We start from the raw sequence: 24,074 nt of genomic DNA on the forward strand, positions 1-24,074 counted from the left end.
AACACATAATTGACTTCAAAGGAGTCTTTTATCCGTCATAAGAAAGGACATGAAGTTGTAGAACCTAGACTTCTTATTGCCATGACTTTTCAAAAGTGAGCTGGCAGCATCCCATAGCTTTTATTATGGATATAGTATAGAGTCTGTTTGCAACAAGAAGGAATAAGTTATATATTCCATAGTTATTATGATTTTTTTAAAAGATGAAATGCAAGCCATTCAGGAATGCAACTTAAGCTACATTACTTCAAAATAAAGTTATAGAAATAAATATAAATGGAAGCTAAAATATTTTATCGCTTTCAAGACCCACTACCAGCTTTAAAAAAAGATCATAATTAGCTGGATATGTTAAAAGTGCTGGAACAGCACACACTTATTCTAAATGAGGAGGAGAACTGGAGAAAGAAAGCACCCCTCCTCACTCGCAGTTCTGCACACATGCACCACACATGCCCAATTTGGTTTTTACAAAGTATGCTGTCAAGTGAATACTGTCATGTTCCTTGTTTAATCAGTTTCCTCTTCTATTTGTGCACTGTTGTATATAAAAGGAAATCTGCTTGTAAAGTCAGGCTTTTTAATAATTCATTCAAAAATGATTAGAGTTCAAGGGGAAAGTTGTTCTTTTAAATGACTGAACCAAACAGGAAAAACACATGTAACAGAGGTTGAAATTCTCTCCTGCCTGGTTTAAATATATGGTATATTTAAATTCTGTGTTCAGATCTAAAAATGTGGCTTAAAGTAGAATGTCAGTAGTTATCATCTTTATTTGGGTCCTCCTTTATCCCCCATTTGGGAAAATTTTGTTTGTTCTGAATATTCAAAGGTGCTTTCTTAGGCAGTAAGATAAGAAAGAGGATTTTTTTCTTTTGGTCTTAACATATACTGTCTTCCCAAAACAGGCTGAAAAATCCCAGTTGGAATTGGTTTTACCAGTGGTAGTTCTCAACTTCTCTTCAGACTGTGCTCTACACAGTAACCCAGCAACATCCCTGAGGAATGATCCTTATTCCAAGTTGGGTGCTGGGCTGGCAGGGGGGGTGCGTAGGAGTGGAGGGATGGTGTGAGAGATTTGGAGGGTGGGGTGGCAGGACACAGGACCGGTCAGGTTTCAGCCCTTTGAGTTATTGTGCCTGTGCCCTGGGAAAGTGCTTGCAGTGGGTTTTTTATTTAATGTTTTCCCTCCTTTTTCTTGTGCAACAAAACAACTACCAAAGGCCTGAATTCATGAATGTGTTTAGACCAGAAATTTCCCCTTTGAAATCCCTGTCAGCACTTTCCCAGCCTTAGCTAAAGCAGTGAAACAACAGAGCGTGGGGACACTGAAGCAGAAATGAGAGCCTGTGCATTGTACTGACTGGTTTCCAGAACTGTCCACGTGGCCCCAGAAAGCCTCTTTTTATTAATGAGAATATTTCCTTGAATTGCTTTGCTTTCCAGAAGCAGCGTAACCAGCTGCAACCCGCATTTCCAGTCTTTGCTGGGGGCTGGTTTTATGAGTGCTGCTCAGACAATGGTGAGACACAAACAGTTTTCCATTTCAGGGAGACTCAGCTGGGGTGGTCTGTACTTCCCCTGTGCAAATCTAGTATGTTTGTGTGTGGATAGCATGACTACCAGCCTTGGGGATGCTGCCATGCCTTGCACATGGTCTCTTGTCCTCCGGAAGCCACTCTTGAATGAGTGGAACAGTGGCATCCAAGTCACTCAAGTGTGATGATGCCACTTAGATGCAACTGAAGTCCAAAAGGTGATAAAGGTGTGAAGAGGAGGAGAGATAGCACTTGTCAGATAGCACTCTGGTCAGCAGAGCCAGGGATATTTATAGGTCAGTGTCACACATCTGGTCAGGAATGCCTTGATCATGGGAATACATCATCTCATTTCTTGAGCTGGAACAGCCTTAATCCAGCCCCTGGTATCACATAAGATGGTTCAAGTCTAAGCTTTAGATGTCTCATCGTGGGAAGGAGTTTGGTAAGTTCCAGGATTGTCATTGAAATGGATCCACCATGTGAGAAAGGCTGTTGTTAATGACAGAGGGACTCTGGACGAGGTGGGGTCCATTGATTTTCTTGGAGGAATGGGCAAGTGGCAGCTGGCAGTGGCCCACAGGCAAATAACTAGTTTGATGGTAGGTATGGCACCAGCAGATGGTGCTGAAGAATGTATAGCGCATTTCCCAGGTTTTGCGAGGACCCTGTAAGACTTCTTGTTTGGGGGCACTTTGCTAGCTCCTGGCGCACCGGTCTTTATGTGGAGGTGGCATTGTCAGCTGGGCGCCTGAGGCCCTGAGGTCAGAGCCAGACAGGCTATCGAGTGTATCACAACTTTGGTTTCTCCTGCTACGTCGAAGATGTTGCATGATTCAAAATTGTGCATGTTGCTGGTGTAACATTTCCTCTACTAAGCATGCTCTGAAACTGCTTACTCACTGGCGGTAAAACAGTGTTATTTTAGTGACTTATCATAACACCCAACAGCTGCTCATTTTCATTGAAAGACCAATGTTTATTGTCCTCCTGCTGTTGCCTCTGCACTCTTCTGTCATGTACTGCTTTTGTCTCAGGAGATCTGCAATCCTTGCAGGTGCGATCCCAGTCCCAGCAGGCTCTTACTTGACCTTGGTACAATTTGAGTCAGATTCAAAGCTGTCTTTTTTCACCTCGGGTTGTGTCCTACTTGCTACAGATAAGAAGTGCTGGAGTTCATAACTGAGTAGGTCATTGCTATAATGTTTTCCATTTGAAGTAGGAAACTTTCTGAATGAGGGGAAAAAAAAGTAGAATTTCAGATTGTTTCATGAAAAATACATTCTGTATTTTACAAGTTTAATTATGACTGATTTTCCAGTTTTAGTTTTATATTCTTTTAATGTTGAGTCTAAATTAGGACACGGGAAAAGGATGGTCTATCTTCAAAGAAATGTTTAAGCTGATTGTGTTCTTCAGATTCACAGAAAACAGCTGTGGGTGTAGCAGTAGCTCTCAAGCTCTCTTCCATGCAAGCACACAAGATGTGGGTGCAAGCTGGATACTTCTGCTGTGTGGGAGTTTGGAGGAGAGGCTTGATAAAACTGGTTGGCAAAATTACCACCAAAGCTGTAGAGCAGTGAAGGTAGGACCTTTTAGAGTGCATGAGCAAGGGGAAGTGGACAGGAGGAAATGTATCCCACATCCTCCTCATGCAACTATGAAGCCTCTGATTTTCATGGACCCAAACCAGGTTGCACAGCTGCATGAATACATTCTTTTTCATTGATGCCTGCCCATTAGGAAAAGCTTCTCTAAGTACATAATATCATTCCTTTGATTGAAACACAACGCTGTACGTGTATGTGTACCACCACAGATGAAAGGTCATAGCACAGGGATTGCTCCACAAAACCCCTTTGGGAAATGCATGGTGGTTCTGCCAGTAGAGACTTTGCTCTTTGGTCTTTAAGGTTTTATAGTGACTGTTCTGATTCCTTAAGAACTTTTTGTACAGCTCATCCAGGAGAGTTAGCTAACCTCCAGTGTTCATATTTGGTACCCAGTGACCTGTTCTTAGGTAGCTAACGTATCTTACTAATCTATAGCTTGATATCTTTGATGATGTGGACTTCCCATGAGTTTTCTTCTCACATGTTTTTTAGAAATATATGTGGAGGAGCAGCTGTTCTGAAAGAGTCCATGAACCAATAGGTTTTTTGTTTTGGTTTGGGTTTTGTTTTGTTTGTTTATTTGTTTTTGAAAGAGGTCACATTGCTTCTGAGCAGTTTTTAGGGTATTGCAGCATTAGTTTTGGCTAAAGAGGAACAGAGCACTCTTATTGCAGAGCAAAGAGTGGCAACTCAGAAATAGCTGCTCTTCAGTAATCCCATATGAAGCAAAGCTCTATTCTTTCAGTGGGCTCTGTGGATGTGCTGCAGGGCTTGGTTTGGGGCTGCTGAAGACCTGTCTTCACAGTTTATGTTACTTAGTGGTTGTCTGAATGGTGACTTCAGAAACATTTAGCTTGGCATGCAAACTGAACAACCTTTGTTTAATTAGCCAAACAGGTACAGAAGGCTATTTGATGTCTGGAGATGTTAGTGAATGACATTGAATAGATATTTTCAGCAAAATCTCTGTAGGTTTCCTATTGCTTCAAAGTACAAATTCAGAGGTTGGGGTTGGTTTGAGAATATTGAAAGTACAGGGGTGCAAGTGCTGTTATGTGAGGCGCTGCAGTTTTGTTTGGGCAGGCAGCTGTTTGCTGGCTTGCCAATGGTAAAAGGAGCAATATCTGGGCCTTGCAAAAACATGTGTTTCTTTTCTGAGAAGCTCCAACCCTTTCAGCAAATATAAAAAAATTAGAAAATGTCCTTATTGTTTTGTTGTTAGGGATTTTGTCGGCACCTGGACCAGGAATGCAGTTCATAATTTAAAACTCTCCGGTCTCCCTTCCAACACAGGCTGGTTGGTGTTTCTGAAAGACACTCTCTTCATGTGGATATCTGGACAAGTCCTGCAGCCCATTTGCTTGTTTTAAAGCTGAAAAATACAAGAAGTCATTTTGAGGGGTATTCATTTTACCTAATTTTCATTATACTTTCCCTCTGACCACACTACAATGCCTTTGGTGATACAGGAGACTGGGGAGTAACTACTGAGCGTCCCCAAAGCTGCTTGCACTAGCCTCGGGCTGCAGCAATGGTCAGACCCTGTGGGCTGCATTTCTGCCCCAAAAGCCAGGAGCATTATGTGACTTTTTCTGCAGCAAATTATGGTATTTCAGTACGCTACTTGGAATTATTCTTTGTCCTTTTGGGCTTGCAAGTTGCTGAGACGTAGGAAGTTTTTTTGTTTATTGTCCTCTCCCTCACTTTCACATGACTTTTTATTGAAGACCCGAGCACTTCTTTAGCAGAGTGTTAGATTCAACATTCTTTTTAAATTAAATGTGCTGGGGTGACCTAATCAGATGGTAGCTGGTTGACCACAAGAATGGGAACCACGATACTCTGTAATCTAGTTTAATGTTTATTCACTCTTTGACCTTAGACAAACAACTTAGTTGCTGCAAAATGGAGATGATAATTCCTTTGAAATGTTGACAAAAAGTTGAGTAAATAAACAAGTTTTACTCTTTGTGGGTCAGGCAGTCTTATTTTCAAAGGGACTTCAGAGCTTCCATTCTTTCAAATTACTTTGAAGTAAAGGGATGTAGCAAAGGCATCTGGATCACCGAAGACTTATGATGTTTTCCAGTGTGGATCCCCATACCTCAGCTTTCTGTTACATGTGTATGTGTGTGTGTGGTTGTGTTTCAGGATGGAGTGGGGGATTCATAGGGGTTGGGCTGGGTGATCTTGGACATCTTTTCTGACCTGCGATTCTATGACTGTGTGTCTTGCATCAGGTGGCCATGTCATTCACCATCTTATACCTTGTGGCATGCAGACACTAGATGGATGGATGTCTTATTTCCCCTTCAGGCAGAAATACGGCACTCAATTCCGTGCTGTTTTTAGTTTTGAAGTAGTGTGTCTTTATACTAAATAATTACATTAATGAACTGAGCTCCGTAAGGTTAAGAGCAGCAGTGGCTTCATTTCCCACTGGTGAGTTTGCCTCTGGTTTTGCCAGAACTTTCCTGTGAAGTCCGAAGCAGACTACTTGCTGTTTAACATCCTGGTGACAAAACACCTTGTGACAGCAGAACAACCTTTACAGTTTTTCATTTCTCAACTGCGTTTTTTAAACTTTGAAGTGCCATTTATTTTGACACCTGGTATTTTTCAGGCCATGCTTTTATTTGGTTGGAATAGCATTAATGTGTATTAAAGACAGAAAAGCCTGAGGAAATGGTTCGAAGTTATTCCCAGAATGTAAATAATTTCCTAAATTTTGAGCTCTACAAGTCTAATGTATTTTAAATGGCCTTCCAGAGTGCAAAATGAAACTCAGCGTGGCATTTAACCAACAGTTTACAGAGGTGCTAGTTATTCCACTTGGCTATATTTAGGAGTCCAGGAAACAACAATTAAAAAAAAAATAGTGAAACAGTCATGCAAAAAAAAAATGAAAGGAACCGTTTACGCTATAAAACTGATGTCTACAGCAAAAAAACACAGCTGCTAAATGTTACCAAATCATAATAATTGTGACAGAGTTACATCCCAATCTTTCTTTAAGACATCTTCACCCGTGTGAAGGCCTCTTGATTTAAACAGGGCTCAACGGCAGCAGGGAGGTTTGTGTTAGAGGATCCTGGTAAAATTGGACTGCTCATGTAAATCAAGGCTTATTTTTGCATTCCAAAGGGTGAAAAAGTCACGTGAGGGGAGTGAGATGCGAGATGTGTGAAGAAACCTTTATACAGTGACTCCACGCTGGGGAAGCCTCAGCTGGATGCTGTGTCCCACTTCAAACAAAAAAGCAGTTGACCGGTTTGAGAGGGAGTATAAGGGACTCCCCTGTGGCTCAGGGAGCATCGCCCTCAGGGAAAATCAGAACAAATCTGCTTGTTTGCTCTGTGAAGGACAACACAACGCTAAAGGATGGAAGGGTAAGTCCTCAAATGAGTGAGAAGCAGACACAGAGCAAAGGAAATAGAGCAAAAGTGCCAAAAAACATAGTTGAGGAATCACCACTAGCTTAATGAAACTTAGTAAAGATGAAACAGTACAATTAATGTGTGTTAAGTGGATGTAATTAGGCCCTCTCCAGCAAATAAAATAGGTAGAGTAACTTAAGCTGATATTTTGCACTCTGCCTTATGAAGTGATGTAACTTTTACCAACCTTTAAAATACTGATTGTGAATGAGTCAGTGTTTCTCAGGCGCTTTGGTCAGCTGTTCCCATTTACTGGTCTGGAATCTCATTTCTATCATCCATTCTCTCTGAACTTCCCCTCATGTGTTCAAAACCAAAGTTACTGTGATTATACTGGGATACTGTCATAGTAGGTTGGAAATGTACTGTGATAGATGCTAATTAAATACAGGGGGAACAGAGTTACCTGCTTTTGCAGGTCTGCAGTTGAATTGTTTTCCTGCTACATTTTGGTTCATTAGGGCTGTGATTTCTTGTCACAGCACTTTTATAACCCTGGTATAAATGCAGATTTATCATCAGAGGAGTGGGGTTTGCTACAAGTAAGTGCTAGGGAGAATAGTGATGCAAGTTTCCTTCCCTGGGATAAACGGCATTTACACCACCTGAGCTCACCCTTGTGATGAAGCTGCTGGTCAGCTATTCCTTGTGCAGACCTGGCCTCTGCATGGGCTGTTGTAAACATAGGTGTTGCAGATTAGAGGGCACCCACTTTAGTAGGAGCATCAGTGGGCCTGGCCAGGCACCGACATGGTATTGTTGGGAAGGGGAGGGAGCTCATCTCGCAGGGTTAGTTCCAACATCCTTTGGCATGCCAAAGGGAGAGCCTGGGAACAACTGGGTTAAAGAGTGGGTTGATGTTTAGCTCCCCTGTTTCTTCTCTAAGAGTTTCACCACTATCCAGTGGTGATTACTCGATGGGCAAAACACCCACTGTGTCTCCTCTTGGGCAGGTAGCGTGTCATTTTGTAAGCCAGCACCCTCTTTTGCATGTCTTCCCTCCCACCTCCGGCCCCTTGCCGTGAGCAGGTCAGCAGCAGTGGTCAGAGACATCCCTAATGAGGTCCCTAGCTGCTCGCTGGGCTGATTTGGTTGTAGTTTTTAATAATGTGAGGTTATTTTGTTAGCGGCTTTACTTTCCAAGTCTTTTCCCCCTTCTAGCACCCCTAGGTACAGCTCTACTGGATCAGTTACCATCTGCTCCAGTGTTTGCATTTAGCCTGCAGGGCCTGTGATCTCAGAAATATTTCCTGTAAATGGGATCTCTCATGCCAGGCCTGTCACACAATAGATATATAATTGGATAAAACCTAAACTGAAAACAACAAACAAAAAGAAGAAAACTACGTGTTGTGCCATACACAGCGCGTGAGTCTGTCCAGAATGGAATACGATCCTTGTTTACGTCTGAAGCTACTCTCTTATGTCTTTTTTAATTCCCTTTTGCTGTTTAACAGAATCAAATTAATGTAATAATTAAATTCCATGGTGCATTTTTTCCCCAGTTACTCTCCAACTCGAGCAGCTTGTTGTGTGGAAGCAGAACAGCATTAGTGCCACAGCAAATGCAGTTGCTGTGTTTTAAGTCTTGATCCCGGTGTTGCATACCAGGTTGAGCCCACATTGAGGTCACAAATCTTTCTCCTCCATGGGTTGGCTGTGTACAGCATTTCTTGTTGGTTGGGAGGCAGGATGGTGCATGGCCTGGGAAAAAGGCAGGACCCCAGGGGAAACAGCGGACAAACCACAGGCAGCCAATCCCCGGTCAGTGGGAGCAAGGGTGAAGATGGCATCACTGATCCTTGCAAAGGAAAAAATAAATACAGCATTTCTTTAAATTCTTTAAACCCATTTTGAAGGCCTCCTGAGCAGGGGTGCAGGTTTGTGTAAGACACATGTTGCCCTCTGGCACAGCTTGCCTTTGGGACTTGCCAACCTTTCTTGAAGAAGGTGGAGGTGATGAAAAACATCTGATGCAATGAATCCACACCTAAACTAAAAAAACCCTCAAACTTATTAAATAAATCAGAAATTGATCAGTGTGATTTTCCCCTTGCTCATACTGTGAATTTTCTTCATCTCTGCAAGAACAAACTGTGTAAGTTGTGTCTGTGCTGTTATTCTAGTAGTAATGAGCTTACAGATATTTTTTCTGTTTTGTTGGAGGGACTGCAAATGCTGTACACTAGTCATAGCTTGCAAAAGCTGCTCAGAAGTGTGCTGCAAAACATCACGAAAAGAATTGAATTCAACTTCAGTCAAGACCAGTAATTGGTTTTCATAAAAAAAAAAAAAATCCTCAAGCAAAAGCTGTTCATCTGTCTCTGGAAGATAAAAAAAGCCCAGAGTTGGATTTGATTGCCCTCCCCTAAAGTAATAACAGTAATCCTAATAAATGGGGAGATTTGTAAATTTTCCCCAACAGACAGTGCCACGATGTTATACTAACTTTGGCTTATTTATGATAAATGTAGTCTAAAGCACCAGAAATATAAACCTTGAATCCTTTTTAATTCCAACATAAAAGGATTACATTTTATCAATAAAGCTATCTCCTAGCACTCTGCTTTTTTTAATGAACCCACAAAACATGTGTTTTGTCTTCCTTTCCGTTTGTGTTTTTTTTTTTTTTTTAAACATAGCCAGCAATTCCTAAATGAAGAATACAGTCCTAGTACTAGTGCCCTTTTTGGCAATGTGCTATTTTATTGATTTCCAAAATTCTTGCATTTCATCAATAACAGCAAAATACAGGCCCATAAATCCATTCCTCCTAAAGGAAAGTGGCCTGATCTTTCATAGCAGCTTCCATTTGCCTTTGACATGAACTGTAGGTTTAGTGGTTCAGAAAAAAAATCAGGTTTGATGAGCCCGAAAGAAACAAATAAACCAAGCCAGAAGCAATCAAAAGTACATGTGAGTTCATAAAAAGTGAGCCTTGGTTTCTTTGTCTAGAAGATTAACACTTCCTCAGGAGGGCTGTAATAGGATTGAGCCTTCCCCGTGGTACTTCAAAAGACATGTGCTCCTGAAGACTTTTACTGAGTAACTTACAGTATTATTGGAAGCTTTACCTCTGCTTTCCTTCTGGTTTCTTTCAATACTTCGAGGAAGATCTGAACTGAAGATCGTGTTACTCCTCCTTGTTTTTATCCCCCAAACATTTTCTGTCTTCTGTATGCAAATTTTTATTCTTAAAGAAAAGGATAATCTTAAGTTGCATAACAGTTGGAGATTTTTAAACATAAATATCTATCTCTTTCATGTTACTACTTCAGTACTTTCAGATGTCATATTCTTGCATTTAATGCTGTATAGTAAAATACTTTTTTTTTAATTCTAAGAGACCCACAGCATGTATTTTTGTTACATTCACAGCATTGTTGTTCTTTCTCCAGGAGAACACACGGTAAGCTTTGATTTTCCAGAAACTTTATACAGAGTAATGAATTCAGCTGTTGGTGTTCATCTTTGGTTGTAATGAGCCATCTCCTTTTCGAGCTGTTTTCCCCACCCTGGTCCAGATGGTTAGGCTGCTTTCCATGGTAGTGGAAACCTTGAAAGCCATCAAACTGGAGGCAGAGAAAGCCACTCCCTAGGTGAGTGTTAACTGCTGGCCTGGGGACAGCTACTTCCCTGTGTTTAGAGAAAGGAAAGGAGCTGTATTAGGTGGGAGAAGCCACTCCTGTGCATGGGTGGGCACGCCCTACTTGTTCGACTCCATAGGTAATAAGTCCTACCTGTTTGGTTAGGGCAGCTTCAAAAAACTGGGGTGACCCAGCAAGTTCACTGGCTCCAGGGCTATGCAGTGCCGAGTTGAGCACTCTGGTTCCCGCTGTGGGTCTTACAGACACCTGTGAAGCCTGTGTCCTGCTTAAATACCTGCAATTACCATTTCTATATCTGACCAGGAGTTGATGTGCCTGGAGTCACACAGGGAGCAGAGAATGAGGCCCAGATATATGTAGTCTTTGGCCAGTTGACTGAATCACAGGATGAAAGTCCCTCTCTATGCCTGTAGGTGACATCAAGGAAAGAACTAGAAAGTCCCCAGGCATCGTGATAGTTTAGTTCTTGTTCTTTCTCTGGCAAGTTTTGCTCTCATACTGATAGCAATGAATGGTTTTAGACAGGGCACACCAGTTATGATTTAATTTTTCACTTCAAATGTGCTGTCAACCTCTGTAATTCTATTGCCAGGATTTCTCATAAAGCATCTTGGTATGTTAGTTAATACATTTAAATCTGCTTAAAAAGCTTCTCTCTCTCAAGAGCAAATGGAGCCCTGCTTAACATTCCTTATTAGCTTGCTTAGGGGGAAAAAAACCAGTTGCCGCTGTATTGGCTGGCAAAGGGAGTTGCATTCTTACTCCATGTACTTTACTAATTTGTAATCTTTCACTCTTAACTAGCTTGTTTCCATCTTCTAGACATTCGGTTGTTTTAGTATCAGCCTTGACTAATAATGTGGTGCAGCAATGCAATTTCGATGACCACAAATAAGCAAGCAAAAGTTGTAGACTAATTCTGGTAGTCAGATGTACCCAAACAGAAGTTTCCTGCCCATATTCATGTAAGCCCCAGTGAGGCAGTCCCTTCTACCCAGCCTCTGGCCCTGCTTGTCGCCTAAACCATTACCAGGAAACATTAAACAAGACACGGAAAGTACCCTTGGCTGGCACTCGTCACGTTACTAAGCAGTGTGCAAGAGTTCCAGCTACAGGATGAATAATCCTGAAGTTTCCCAGTATGGCTACAGGGTGGTGGTGGGGCTTGTCCCTGGGAGGGCACTGAGGGCTTTTTGGAGCAACAGGGTGGAATGGGACACTCTTCTGGTCTTTAGCCAAGGGGAAGGGGGTGGTGGATACCTGGGGTGGCCCTGCTGTGGTCGGTACCCAGTGCTGCGGCTGGTGACATTGTCCAGGTGTGAGCCAGCGTGCAACTATGGCCTGTTTGGTGGAGGGGGAACGGACGGTGTGTTACTGACTTCTTTTAGGTCAGGATTCAGCTCCTGGCTTATTGCAGTTCTGTAAATTATGCCTTTGCTTGCTATAAATTAACCACCGTATTAAGTGCAAAGTCCAGAAATAAAAGGACATAAATAGTTGCATTTGAAAGCTGTATCATCGTCTGTGGATGTTTAAGTGGGGATTTTATCCGTTAGATTAGAAATACCACTTATCTCATCCTTCTGGATATTTTCACTACCCTTCTAACTTGGAGATAAATATCCCTTAATGGTTTTTTTATGTGTTTTATTTCTTTTTCCATGATGATCAGATCAGTTCTGACTGAAAATGAAGCCAATTATCAAGAACAATAAATAAAAAAGTGCGCGTTGCTCCTTCTGCACTGAAAGAAAGAACAGTAAGTTGAGACAAAACAAATTCGGTTGCCAAGTCCAAGTACCAAAGGCAGCAAGGAGAACTCGGGCCCCATCCTAATTAAAGAGATCTAAACACAATGAAAACATATTGTACTGATGTCATATGTTAAAATATTTATAATTGCACAAAAAGGAATTGCAGCCTATTGAAAACATTTACAGAGCTCGCCATTTCTGTGAGCTACAGAGAAGAGGGACTAAAAAGGACTGGTTTTGCTCAGCTGGGAAAGTTTTGCTCTTCAGGTTTTTCCTGTGAGGTCCAACATTACCTTGCCACTTCCTCTTATCAGTCGCTAAGATAAGCGAAGAGCACTGCTGGCATTATATCTGAAGACAGGAGATGGTATCTGTCAGGAATTGCTGTTTCCCCTGGGCATTGCATTGCAATTGGCTCCACTGGAATAATTTCATCTGCCGGGAAATTGTTTGTAACACTGAGGCCCTTCATATTGATCCAGCATGCCAGGTCATGTGTGGGAGGGCCGGGGGCTCCCAAAAGGAGAGGGGGTGGTGGAGGAGAGCAGGGCAGGCACTCTCCTCAGAGATGTTCCCCAGACTCGGGATTGCATTTGGCAAAAAGAAATACTTGTGCCTTCTTTGAGGGAAAGCTGATGTGTAGGAAATCACGGTCCCTTTCAGCATAACCAGAGAGGCATTAGGAAGAGCAACAGCCATACGTGTAGAGATCTTGAAAAGGCCGGAAGGTCAGGCTGAACCAGTTTTCTGTAGTTGTGTGTGGTGGGCATGGTGGGCAGAAGACACAGGTGGCTTGCGATGCTATGGAGCCTGCTGTCTAAACGTGCATCCACCTGCGTGCGTTGTCTGAACAAGGTCCCCGGTATATGTTCCCACAGAAGCCTATTGCAGATGTGCTCACTTAAATACTTTCTGTAGTATAAAAATAGGTTTTTGGCTGCACATCATGTACTCATTGGAGTAGGAACTTTTCAACTGTGGCTTAATTTAATATCTTCCTTGTTTGTGTTTATGTTTCTTGATATTGATTTTCATGTTTTTCTTCCTCAAATACTGGCAAGATCCTTTTATAAATAAATAATACAGGCATCTTTATAAGTTTCTCTTGTATTAAAGAGCTCTATGGCAGCAGATGGACATATCGAGGCTTCTTACTGACATATTAAAGAAGAACATTTATTAGTTAATAATTTTATTAGGAATTTATGTTGCACCAAAAAGGTGATTGGAACTTGAGATATTTAAAGCATCGTTTTAGGGAAATAAGTGTATCTCTGTTTAACTAGTTAATGTCTAGCTGTGGTATTTAATATGAAATGAAAAATCAGCTTGTCAATCATACAACAGAGGAAAAATGTCATTACCTCTCTGGAATTATTAATGAACCAAGAAGTGCTATTGTGTTTCTGTGCAGCTTTGCTATAGTTGGAAAAATTGACATTTTTTGTCAGAAAGAGATTGATAGCTCTGTAAGGGTTCAGGAAAGAACAAAAGCAGGTTAGTGGGGGAGTGCTAAAAGGACATATATGAGGAAAGATGCATTTTTTTTCTAATTGGCTGTGGGTCATGGTGCAGGAGTGCAGACATCCTTCCGCTTGCCCAGGGCTACCCACCAAGCTCACCCGCCAAGGGCAGTTTGTAGGTCAAGTAATTTCCAGTCCAAAATCTATATATATGGGTGACTGTTCCCAAGGTAACACACTTGCTAGGTAGCTGGAGACAGTGGCTGGAGCATGGTGCCACACTAGGGCGGCTGCATGGCTTTCCAGTGGTGTGGGGGCAGTTCAACCTTTGGGTGGCTGGAGCCATTGACTGTTGGTAAGCAGGACTGATGTAATGAGGGCTGACGGTGAGAGTGCAGCAGGGGCAGAATGCCACTGAAAAAGACAAAATTTAACTAAGTTAGGTTAAGAGCTTTCAGCGTTTGCTGTTACCTTCTCAAGGAAGCGAAAAGTGGCAAAAAGTTTGCAAAACATGAATGTAGATTGCTCTCCTAAAGCCAGACCAAAAAGTGATGCCCAGGTATAAAACCTTTAGAGACAGGAGGAAGATGAACGATCGCTTAAGCCTTTGGAGAATACTCTCTCCACCCTTCAAGGCGGTGGTTTTATGCCTGCACAAATATCCCAGTCTGCACAAAGTAGTGTATGACCCTCTCATGGTCAGAAGCAGACATAAGGGGATACCTGATGGCTTTTGTCTTTTGATGCCACTAGCAGCAATGGCGTGCAGCCAGAGCCTCGAGATGGTCTGACCCAGGTTTTCTAGCTGTGCTCCTGACAGGATGGTGCTGGTGTCTGCTTTCCAGGAGGCCAGTCTGCTGCCCGAGCACAGCCCTTTGCTCGAGTAACGTGGCTGCTTGCCCTGCCCATTGAAGCAGACCTTAACTTGCCCTTCTGCTGCAGAAGTCTCGGGCTCTGTTCTCTATTTACTCCTACAACAACTCAATTAGTTTGATGGAAATGAGATGTCAAAATGCCCCGGGCTTCAGCGACTTACCCAATGTCACTCAGAAAGCTTTGGCAGAGGGCTGCCTCTTGAAATCTGCATGCCCTCCAGCAATGGACCATTTCTCCTCCTTACCTTCAGAGACAGCTAGGGTGAGTGGAAGTCTGATGCCTGCAAAGGACAATTAAAAAAAAAAAATCTGTTTATTTAACTTTCTAACAATTTAATCAACATCCTATTATTCTTAGGAAGTTTACATAATACAGCTCCATTTTTTTTTCTTTTCCTTAATTCAGCTTGTCATACGCACTCCTGGGTCGATCCTTTCACACAAAGCTTTGGCCTTGGCAAGATAAATCTAGACTAACAGAGAAGAAACATATTTATATAATTTGTTTAATAGTGCATGGACATATTCCTGCAATTCAGTGTTTGGCAATTAAGGTTTACTATGAATGTAATTTGGCTATAGGGCAAAAACCCCCTGACTTTCCTTCAAATACTGCATATGAGACCTGCCTAGCTGACAGATTACAGAGCAGGTTTTAAAGTGGACATGAAAAGAATGCCAAATTCAGCTTTCCTGGCAATAATTGCCATGGAAAGAAGCTGGATTAGAGCAGCTGGAATAAAAAGTCAAGCACTAAAAGAAAAATGCTAATTACTGGTTTCTCTAATCATGTAAAATGAATGTTTTATGACATTTTAATATGATGCTTTTAGCCTTTCCTACTCTGTCAGTGCCAGCATCCTCTGAACAGCTCATGGATGCTATAATTATGTGCTCTAAGCGATCAGCTGCATTGTGCCTTACCTGGCTGATTCAAACTGAGCTGCAGACATGATATTCTGACTCAATACTGTGCAAACCACTGCTCACTGGGAGGCAGAAATGAGGACACCAAAAGAGAAACTCTGAACACTTACTGTAAGCTTTTGGAAGGGGATTTTTTATGGAAATCGAGATGGGATCTACAGATAAGCAGATGTTTTTAGCTGCTCTTTTTATCTGAGGTGTTTCAACTTGAGAAGTTATCTGAATGCAGGCTCTTGATACAGCTTTTTAAAAATATATGGGCTAGTTACAATGTCTAAGTGTAATTTAGACCTCCACAAAGTTTAGGAGCATTTGGATTCCAGCTTTGGGACCAACCCTGCCCCTTCATTGAGATGAAAACTCCTTAGATATTTATTCAATTAAATTTGCCTGCCACCAGCCCCTAACCATCTTCTTTGATTTTGAGAGGGTTGGTTATAGATTTATATTTGAAAAGGGAACATTCGTCTACCCCTTCCTTTTCTTAAGGCACAAAATTTTCCTAAGGTCGGCATTAATTCTTTATTGATTCCTAATCTAGGTGGGTAGATTGGCTTATTTACAGACTGACTTGGGTGCATTACTATTGAAATTAAATCTGCAGTTTAATTTCCCTCCTAATATGTTTCTTCATCAGAGAGAATTGTTATTTCTTGGTAATACTCTGTAGCAGGAGAAAGCTGCTGTTTCTATTTCAGCACTGCACCTCAGAGGTATACCGCAGGATTTGGGCTTAATGCATCCCAGTGAATTGCTAAGTTCCTGTATTTATTCAGGTATATGATTTTTAATAGTATGAGAAAGTAAGGGGAAAATACTCTCATTTCAAGTGGATGGTGCAGATAGTATACAACTGTTTTCCACCCTACCCCCATCAGGATGTGAAACAGCTGGTATGTCTCTTCAGAGACTAATGTACTGACTCTAGCTCCATTTTGCCTTCATAAGCCTCAGGCATTACTCTGTAAGTGCACTCCAGGAATTAAATTAATTTACAAGCAGAGGAATACGCTGTTTCTCCTTACTTACAGGTCTCAGGATTGCTACTGCCTGGTTGGGAGGATAATGCACACACTGCTGTTGGGACTAACTAGCATCTTCCCAGGGCAGTCGTCACATTGGGTGGGACAAAGGCATCCTTGCACCCTGCACCGCTGTCTGCCCATGTCATTTCTGTCTCAGTAATGTTCTTTCAACAGTGAGGTTATCAAGAGAGAGGTCAGATAAGCTGTGCCTCCCCTTGTCTTAGCCTTTATCTTTGCCGTGCACAAGTTTCTTGATGTGCCAGTTGAGTTCTTCTAAATCATGTCTATCCATACTTAAAAGCAAATAGTTTTAAACTGTCTCCCTGGAAAATGACAGCTTTTTGGCCCTAGTTTGTGTTTTCCTGCATAGAAACTGCATTCAGTGTCTGTCTTTGAACCAGTTCAAGCTCCAACTTCAAGTATGCCCTAGATGGCCATAACCACTTCACGAGAGCAGTCCAAAATGGACCATACCATGTTTTTTTGTTCATGTCCATAATAGCCATGTCATTTGTAGTTGCTTCAGGAGCTTGATGTTTTCACCTTTCTTGCCCTCTGCCCAAGACCCTGCTGCCAGGGTGTATGTTTAGGTGTGCTGCTGCAGTACTTCATTCCTGACATCCCTGTCATCCTTGTCTGCCTTCCTGCATTGAGGTTCATCAACATACACATTTAGTACTCACCCTCATTAGTACTGAAGTAAATCAGAACTTTGCTCCTGCTTTCAGCCAGGACAAGGATTCGTCTTTGCAGTGAGACCACAGTAAAATCTGGTCTTCAAAGCTCTACTGATGGTCTGAACATAGGAGTAATTGGAAAGTAGGGAAGTATCTTGCTTCATACTGTATTATTCTATTAAAATAAGATTTGTGACACAATTGGGCCCTTATGTTTCTAAGTGCTTGGTACCTTTAATCTGGCTGGCATCCTCCACTGGCGGGCTCAGCTGTCCTCCTATTGCTTTCCATCATGCAACCAGCCCAGCAACTTGTGTAATTGATTGTATGTGGTGCATCTAAAGTTTATTTTTCTGTTTCTGTGTTTGTTGCTAGGGAGATCTGCTCTACCTTGCCTTACGTCCCTCCCAGTGAAACGCCACTCACAGATGGGTTGTGCCTTATAAACCAAAGCTCTAACACCTACACAGGGAACAAGGGCCCTGGCCCTGGCCCTGCTGCACTCTGCTGTTAGAAACCCAGCAGTCAAACAGCAGCATTCGAATTAGAAAAACAATTTTTAAACTGCTGCAGAGCATAATTCATGTCATGGTGCAGGAATGCTGCAGACTTTTTGATCTTTGTAGTCATGGACCTAAAGGTGAAAGGCTTTTTTTTTTTTTTTTGTGGGGGGGGTTAGTTTCTTAAATCCCCTGAGAAAAGGTAACTATAACAATAAGGCAGCAGATGTGTGGGAGTAAATGCAGCTGTAACTGAATCCAGACGCTCTTCTGTATGTAGGGACATGAAGAGAATGTTCCAATAAAATTCACGTAATAAAAATCTGAGCCCCTTTTTTTTTTCCTTCCTTAAAGTTGGATTCACATGTGTAGAATTCCTGTGGACTTTGATGTGGATTGACATTAGCACTGTACAAAACTGGGCTGGGAGAAAGATTTTTAACAGGCGTGGGGTACTGGAAGGTAAATGATCTATGGAGACCTGCAAATTTCAATAGAAAAACACTTGCCCAATTAAAAAGAGTTTAGCAAACCAGATATTTAAGTGATGCAATCACCCTAGTAGGATGAACTAGCTGGTCTAGTAAAGAGCTTCTCAAATTTTCTGAGAGTGGGACTGCCCTTTGTCTTACCTGGTTTTGTGCCACCCTGAAAGCCATGCAGAAGCAGTTCAGCTCCTTGGGGAGATCAGGGGGAGGGTGAGCTGTGGTCACTGACTGCGCCTCTTCCCAGCCCAGAGAGCGGAACTGCTGCCAGTGCCTAAGGGAGGTGAGTGGTGCCCTGCCGAAGGTAAAGGCTCCCTGTTTGTAGCTGCTCCCTGCTAACTCTCCTCTGCTCTCGAAACTCGTAGTTTAAACTGAAACTCAGCTAAATGAAGTTTCTCATGGTTGTTGCTGTGCTCTAACATTTGCTGTCCTCGCACCTTTCTTTGAGTTGTCCAGGTTCATGATCTGCAGTGTGAGCAGCTCTCTTTCTTCTAAGAAAAAGGAATGGGCAGAGTGGCGGGACAAGCCATCCACTCCTCCTTGTTTTCCTGTAGTTCAGATAGCTCTGTGCTGAATTAATTTTTTACCAGACAACTTACATAGCACAGTAGTGTATTTTGCTCTTGCCCCATGCATGCTTCTGAACACAGGCAGTACCAGACATTTCAGCGCGGCCAAAAGCGCCTTCCATCTGCCTCACAGCAGCTGAAATCCTCTTTGTGTACAAAAACAATTTCATTGAATGCACACAAACCACGTTTGCGCTCGGGATGTAGCTGGAACACTGTGGCGTTGTCCCGGCGGGACATCTGTAGTGCTTCGCTTCTTCCTTCACGTGATGTCCTTCCCCATGTCCCCTGCACCCATCTGCCTCCCACACCGGGGAGGACAGCCGCCTTAGACCACAAAACTTCACTGGCTGTTTCTAATTAGTCTGCGTGGTCATTACTCGCGACATGTGGGCTTGTGAGGGTGCCAGCGGTCACGTATTGTCTGCAGGGCACGGCATCAGTCGAGCCGGCAGGACTGGGAGCGTTGGCTGGGATGCTGGGTACCCATATAAGGCTCTTCTATGAGTCTGACTCTGATATGAGAATATTGAGCTAGTCCAAACTCCATCAAGCATCAGTTTGCATAACGATTTATCAGAGAGTGCTACATGAAAAAATGGTGAGCTCCCTGAAGCACTGTGTTTTTGTAGGTTTTCTGAGAGAGGTATACATATTTCCATTCCATAGAGCTGAATGTTTATGTTGTTGTTATTATTATTTTAAAGGAATAACTTTGGGCTTACTCAGGTCTTGTTTTACAGCTGTTCTTAATGGGCGATACCAGGAACCGAGAGAAATATGGTCATTGCTGACTTATTTGCAATTGTTTGGCCTTCTAACCATTTAAATATTTAGTTGTTAAACTACTTGCAGAGGGAAGTTCCAGTTCTTGTCCAAACCTATTTTGGAAGTCCCTGATGTCCTAATTGTATATATGTAGCTATATGTATCAACTGTAGCTGGGAAAATTTTTTCTGAAAGAAATTTCCTGTAGCAGACTGCAACTTATTTTTTTCCTTTCTTTGGAAGATGTAAACTGAAGTTGCTGCTATGTCATAATGCTCCTCTGCTTCTGTTTTGGTGTGTCAAGTGTGCTTGGTGCCCCTCACTACTCTGTGACGGGGAGGTACCTATGTCCAGTGGAAACACACAAGTGGAAGGACACACCAAAGGCTGTTTTGCATAGAACTGCTACATTCAAAAGCGTTCTGCCCAACACATCTCCCTGGAGCACCTACAGGGATGCCCTGCAGTGCTGAGCATCCTCTTCTTAGTCACTGGTGCTTTAGCTAATGATGGTCTAAAACTTGGTATTCAAGGATGCTCTGAACACGTTGCCTCTCTGCTCTATGCACCAGGCTAGGACATCCACGTCATTCTGTTGTGTCTTTTGATCATAGACTTTCCCGCTTTTAAGAAATTTGGATTTGTTCATTTCACTTTGTACAGCCCAATTATGCCATCGAAAATTTACTCAGTGTGGTTGGTAGAAATGTCAACGCTTCGTTAGGCAGACAATGCCAGCTCTTACCCAGCAGGGGTTGGCACATGCCCACAGCCAGGCTCCTTCTCCCCTACACCCAGCCCACAAAGGCTGCAATTGAGCTGCATCCCGAAGTGCAGACACGGCTTTTATGTACCTAAGGAGGCCCAGGAACCCAGAACAATTCAAATCCCGCAGTTCGATGTCTAGCTGGCAAGGGGTGAAGTTGTTTTACATGCACTTTGCACAGATGGAAATAAGTATGGACTTGGTAGGAGAGTGCCAAGGGGAAAGCAGTAGGCATAATATGTGAGTCTCTCTTCTTTTATGTCTCCAACCTTAGTGTGGCTACAGCTTTACACAGGAAACAAATGGAGAGGAGATGTAAGGGCCTGCATTTTCAACCCCAGGAATGATTTTCAAAATCCTCTCCATCTATGGCTCAGTGGCCAATATCCCACCAGAGGGGACAATGCCAATGGGTCAAAGAGAGGGTGGACTACCCCGCTGGTGTCCCCGACGAGCACCCTGTGCCAGCGATGTGGCCTCATGAGCTGTCAACGCTGCAGCCTGAGCAGTGCAAAAAAAAAAAAAAAAAAAAAAAAAAAAAAAAAGAGTATCCAGAGATCAGCTGTAGATGTTCTTGTGCCCTCCATGGTCTGTACTGAAAAAAGGAAATGTTTTTGTTTTTTTAAATGAAACAAAAGGGGAAGATTGGGCTATTGAAATCTAATCTGTGCAGAATTTATTTAATAATAACGATATCATTCATTATGGTTTTATAGCCTTAGTGAGTAACGAGGGGTGACAGGAAAGCATCGTGATTGCATCAGGATTTCCTTGCTAACCGACCTTGCTGCACCTGAGACAGAAAAAAGCTGAATGCCAAGGGGGGAGAGAAGGAACAGGGAGAAAAGGAAAAAGGGGAGAAAGCAGGAAGTAAAGGGAGGATAAAGCATGAGATAAAGGCACTGAGAAAGAGACAAGATTAGTACCATGGTCTGTACCAACAAAACTTTAGCAATGTTTCCGCAGCTCTGTGTTTTAGCAATATAAAGCCAGACAGTTTAGTTTTTTGGTTTAGTGTTTGTAGCCACAAGAATGTGTATTATTTCCTTCTTACCCACAGTGTACTCAGAGTCATCCATCCAATACAGAAGTTAATCCCAAATAATCTTGTCACCCGGAATAGGGAAAGTGCCTTCAGTTTTACCACCCTTTACTCAGTTTTTACTTACATACATACCTCAGTAGAACTTGTGTTACAATGTTTTTGAGTTTATAACACTGTCCTTGCTGCACTTTTAGAGAAATATCTTCCTTAGCAGTTCACTATGCTTACTGATATTTTTATGTGCTGTGGCATAGTTCACAAACCTGGCATTGAATGGACATGCTAAGAAGGAGTTAGTTCGTGGTAAGGTAAAATGTAATGTAATCTCTTTCCTAGATTTCAGGACTTAAATAGAGGAAGATTCAGGAGTCTTCGTATTTTAGTCAGCTATTCACATAGAGAAGATATTATAAGATTAGGGGTTGGTGGAAAGGTGTACAGCTATATTCAGGCTCACCCATAACTGCTGGCTCTGCCCTTAACACCTGGGGAGGGAGTTCCATAAATATTATCAGCAAAGCAATAATTTGATTCTGTTATCATTAAAGTTGTCAATATAGCTCAACAGGAGTAGTTCCCAGAGCTTTGATCTTTTTCTGATGGTGTGTTGGTAGGCTCAAGGCTATTAGTGTCACATCAGGTCACATTCAGAAGGTTTGCTTTGTGACTGAACAATGTGAGAACTGACTGAACTGCTTGAAGTGGGACACTGCACTTTGGGGTAAGGGGAGAAGTCTCTCTGGACCTCTGCATATCCACTAAGTCCCTTTATGCTGAGAGGTTTTAAAATATGTATTTTTAGAGAAATGGGTTTAAGAAAGAAAACCAATTCTGTTCCTTCTGCCTATGAAATCAAAGAACAAGTGGTGCAGTGGTGGGAGTGCACCAATTATGTGCAGCTTCATGGACAGGAGGTCATCATTTCCCAGTCACTAACCCTAAAACCCTGAAATTTTCTATGGCAAAGCAGTAACATATGGTGCAGAATGCCCAAGCTTTCAGTTTTAGTCACTGTGTTTTTCATCATGTAGGTTTTAAAACACTTGAAGAAAAATCCCCAAGCTGTGCAGAACCTCCCTAAAACCTGTTGGTAGCAGTTGGTAGCATGAAACAGGGAGAATTTTTTTACTGTGGGGATTGCCCACAAGAGTGAAATCAGTCATGAAATAGAGATTCATCAGTTTGAATTCGAGGCAGTCTATCTGTTGGCTTGTCTAAGACACTTGTCATTGTGGGAGCAGAGATACCTTTTATCTGTCTGTAGGTCTGCTCAGATAGGCCTCTTGACTTTCAGAGGCCTTTCAGGCTGCCGTGTACATTGGCAGCATTGCCAAGGCTTACAGGGCTGAGTCTCACCCTGACTGATGTTCTTAAGGCCTCCACTTCTGGAGATGGTTGCCAAGAAGCTTCCCAGTTGTGGAGAAGTCTTCTGGAAACTCAGAACCACTGTAGTCTTAAAGAGTCAAAACCAAAGGCTTCTCAAACCCCCCAGAATTACATTTTTTCCGAAACCCAACATGTTATTTTTAAGCTGATGGCTTGGAAGGGGTTTGGTCACATGGGAATTCACTGGAGAGTTTTCCTCAGAGGGGAAACTCACTGTCATCTCTACAATTAATTCCTGCAACTAGATGATCCATCATCTTCTTTGGAACTGGACATTAAAAGTAGAGTGAGCAACAGAAGCAGCAGAGACTTGTGTCCAGCTGTAACATCAAAGTGGGCTTACCCCAGGAGCAATCTGTTGTTCAGGCAAAATTGGGTCTCCCAACAGCGCGCATTTGAGAAGGAACCCATCTGGCAGATGACTGGCAAGAAAACACAAATGTAACTTCAGCCCCTCCTAAAACATAAGTACAAAGCTAGAACTACACGAGAAGGCATGTTGGCTGCAAAGTTTGATTTTGTGTTTGCATTCTCTGCCTCACCATCTCAACTGAGAGACTTTATTTCAATTATGTGGTGTGCCTGACAAAGTAATAGTTTCTTGAAGCATTTTCTCTTGAAACACAGAGGCTCTTTTGTCTGTTTTCTGTCAGGAGAAATTGTTGAGATTATGAAAATTAAACATTCCCTATTCTTGTAATTACTGTCAAAGAATACCAGATAAAACTCTTACATTACTAGCCTTAAATAGATGCATTATAGAGTTTAATTATTTAGTAGAGATGATTGTTCTTTTCTGCATAGGGTGGATTTGGGATACCTAAAAATTAGGCATCCAGCAAGAGGATGCTTTCAGAAGGTGATTCATCTGGTCCTAAAATAGGTGGTTCGAAATGAGATGATTCATCCAGGGAAAAAAAATCTGCATGATGGCTTTGTTTAGACTTGCATTTTTAAGGCAGCTTAAGCTAGGTAAAATGCATCCCACCCTACTTTTCTTAACTTCTCTGAGTGGTTTCATAGTTCAAGCAGGGAACTGACTGCAAGGGCTCAGCTGGTGGTCATGCTTTATCACTGACACAGCCGTGTTTATCCATGCCTGCAAAATGGGCCCAGTGCTATTTCTATAACCAGCAGATGACGTATGAGTGACAGAACTCACAAGGACTTAAAAAATATCTTCAAATCCTTGGGCTAAATAGATAGTATAAAAAGCCAAAGAGGATTACCATGACCTGGAAGACAACCCGTTTATCTAATGACAACAAAAATTATAATGATGGCATTTTTCATCTCTTTCTTCATTGTGGGAGAGAAGGGCTGTAAGATTTTCCTATTTCTCATTCCACTGCTATATTTAAGAATAATTAAAGCCATTCTGGCTAAGGGTGATATAATACATATATTCAGAAACAGGCTTTCAGTTTAATTTTTCCAGCTGGTGGGCCTGTTAGCCCATTCATTTGACTATTCTTCACACGTTGACTGAAACAGGTAATTGCTCTGTTCCCCCTGAGATTTCGCTTCCATTTTTTTCAGGCATGAAAGATATTAGGCTGTGTGTATTTTAAATTCAAATACACTGTAGGATAGATTTATGTCCTTAAATGCTGTGCAGATCTAGCAATAATTCATTTC

General features: G+C 42.2%; 1 protein-coding gene across 1 annotated transcript in view; it reads left to right on the plus strand.

The window, feature by feature from the left end:
• The window catches only part of BCL2 (BCL2, apoptosis regulator), a 98,438-nt gene that overhangs the window by 18,408 nt on the left and 55,956 nt on the right, over positions 1-24,074 (plus strand). The gene's annotated exons all lie outside the window — the stretch shown is intronic.

The sequence above is a fragment of the Empidonax traillii genome, unplaced genomic scaffold (assembly GCF_003031625.1).
Source record: "Empidonax traillii isolate 1590-97213 ecotype Southwest subspecies unplaced genomic scaffold, ASM303162v1 scaffold644:size547830, whole genome shotgun sequence".
Taxonomy (NCBI): Eukaryota; Metazoa; Chordata; class Aves; order Passeriformes; family Tyrannidae; genus Empidonax; species Empidonax traillii.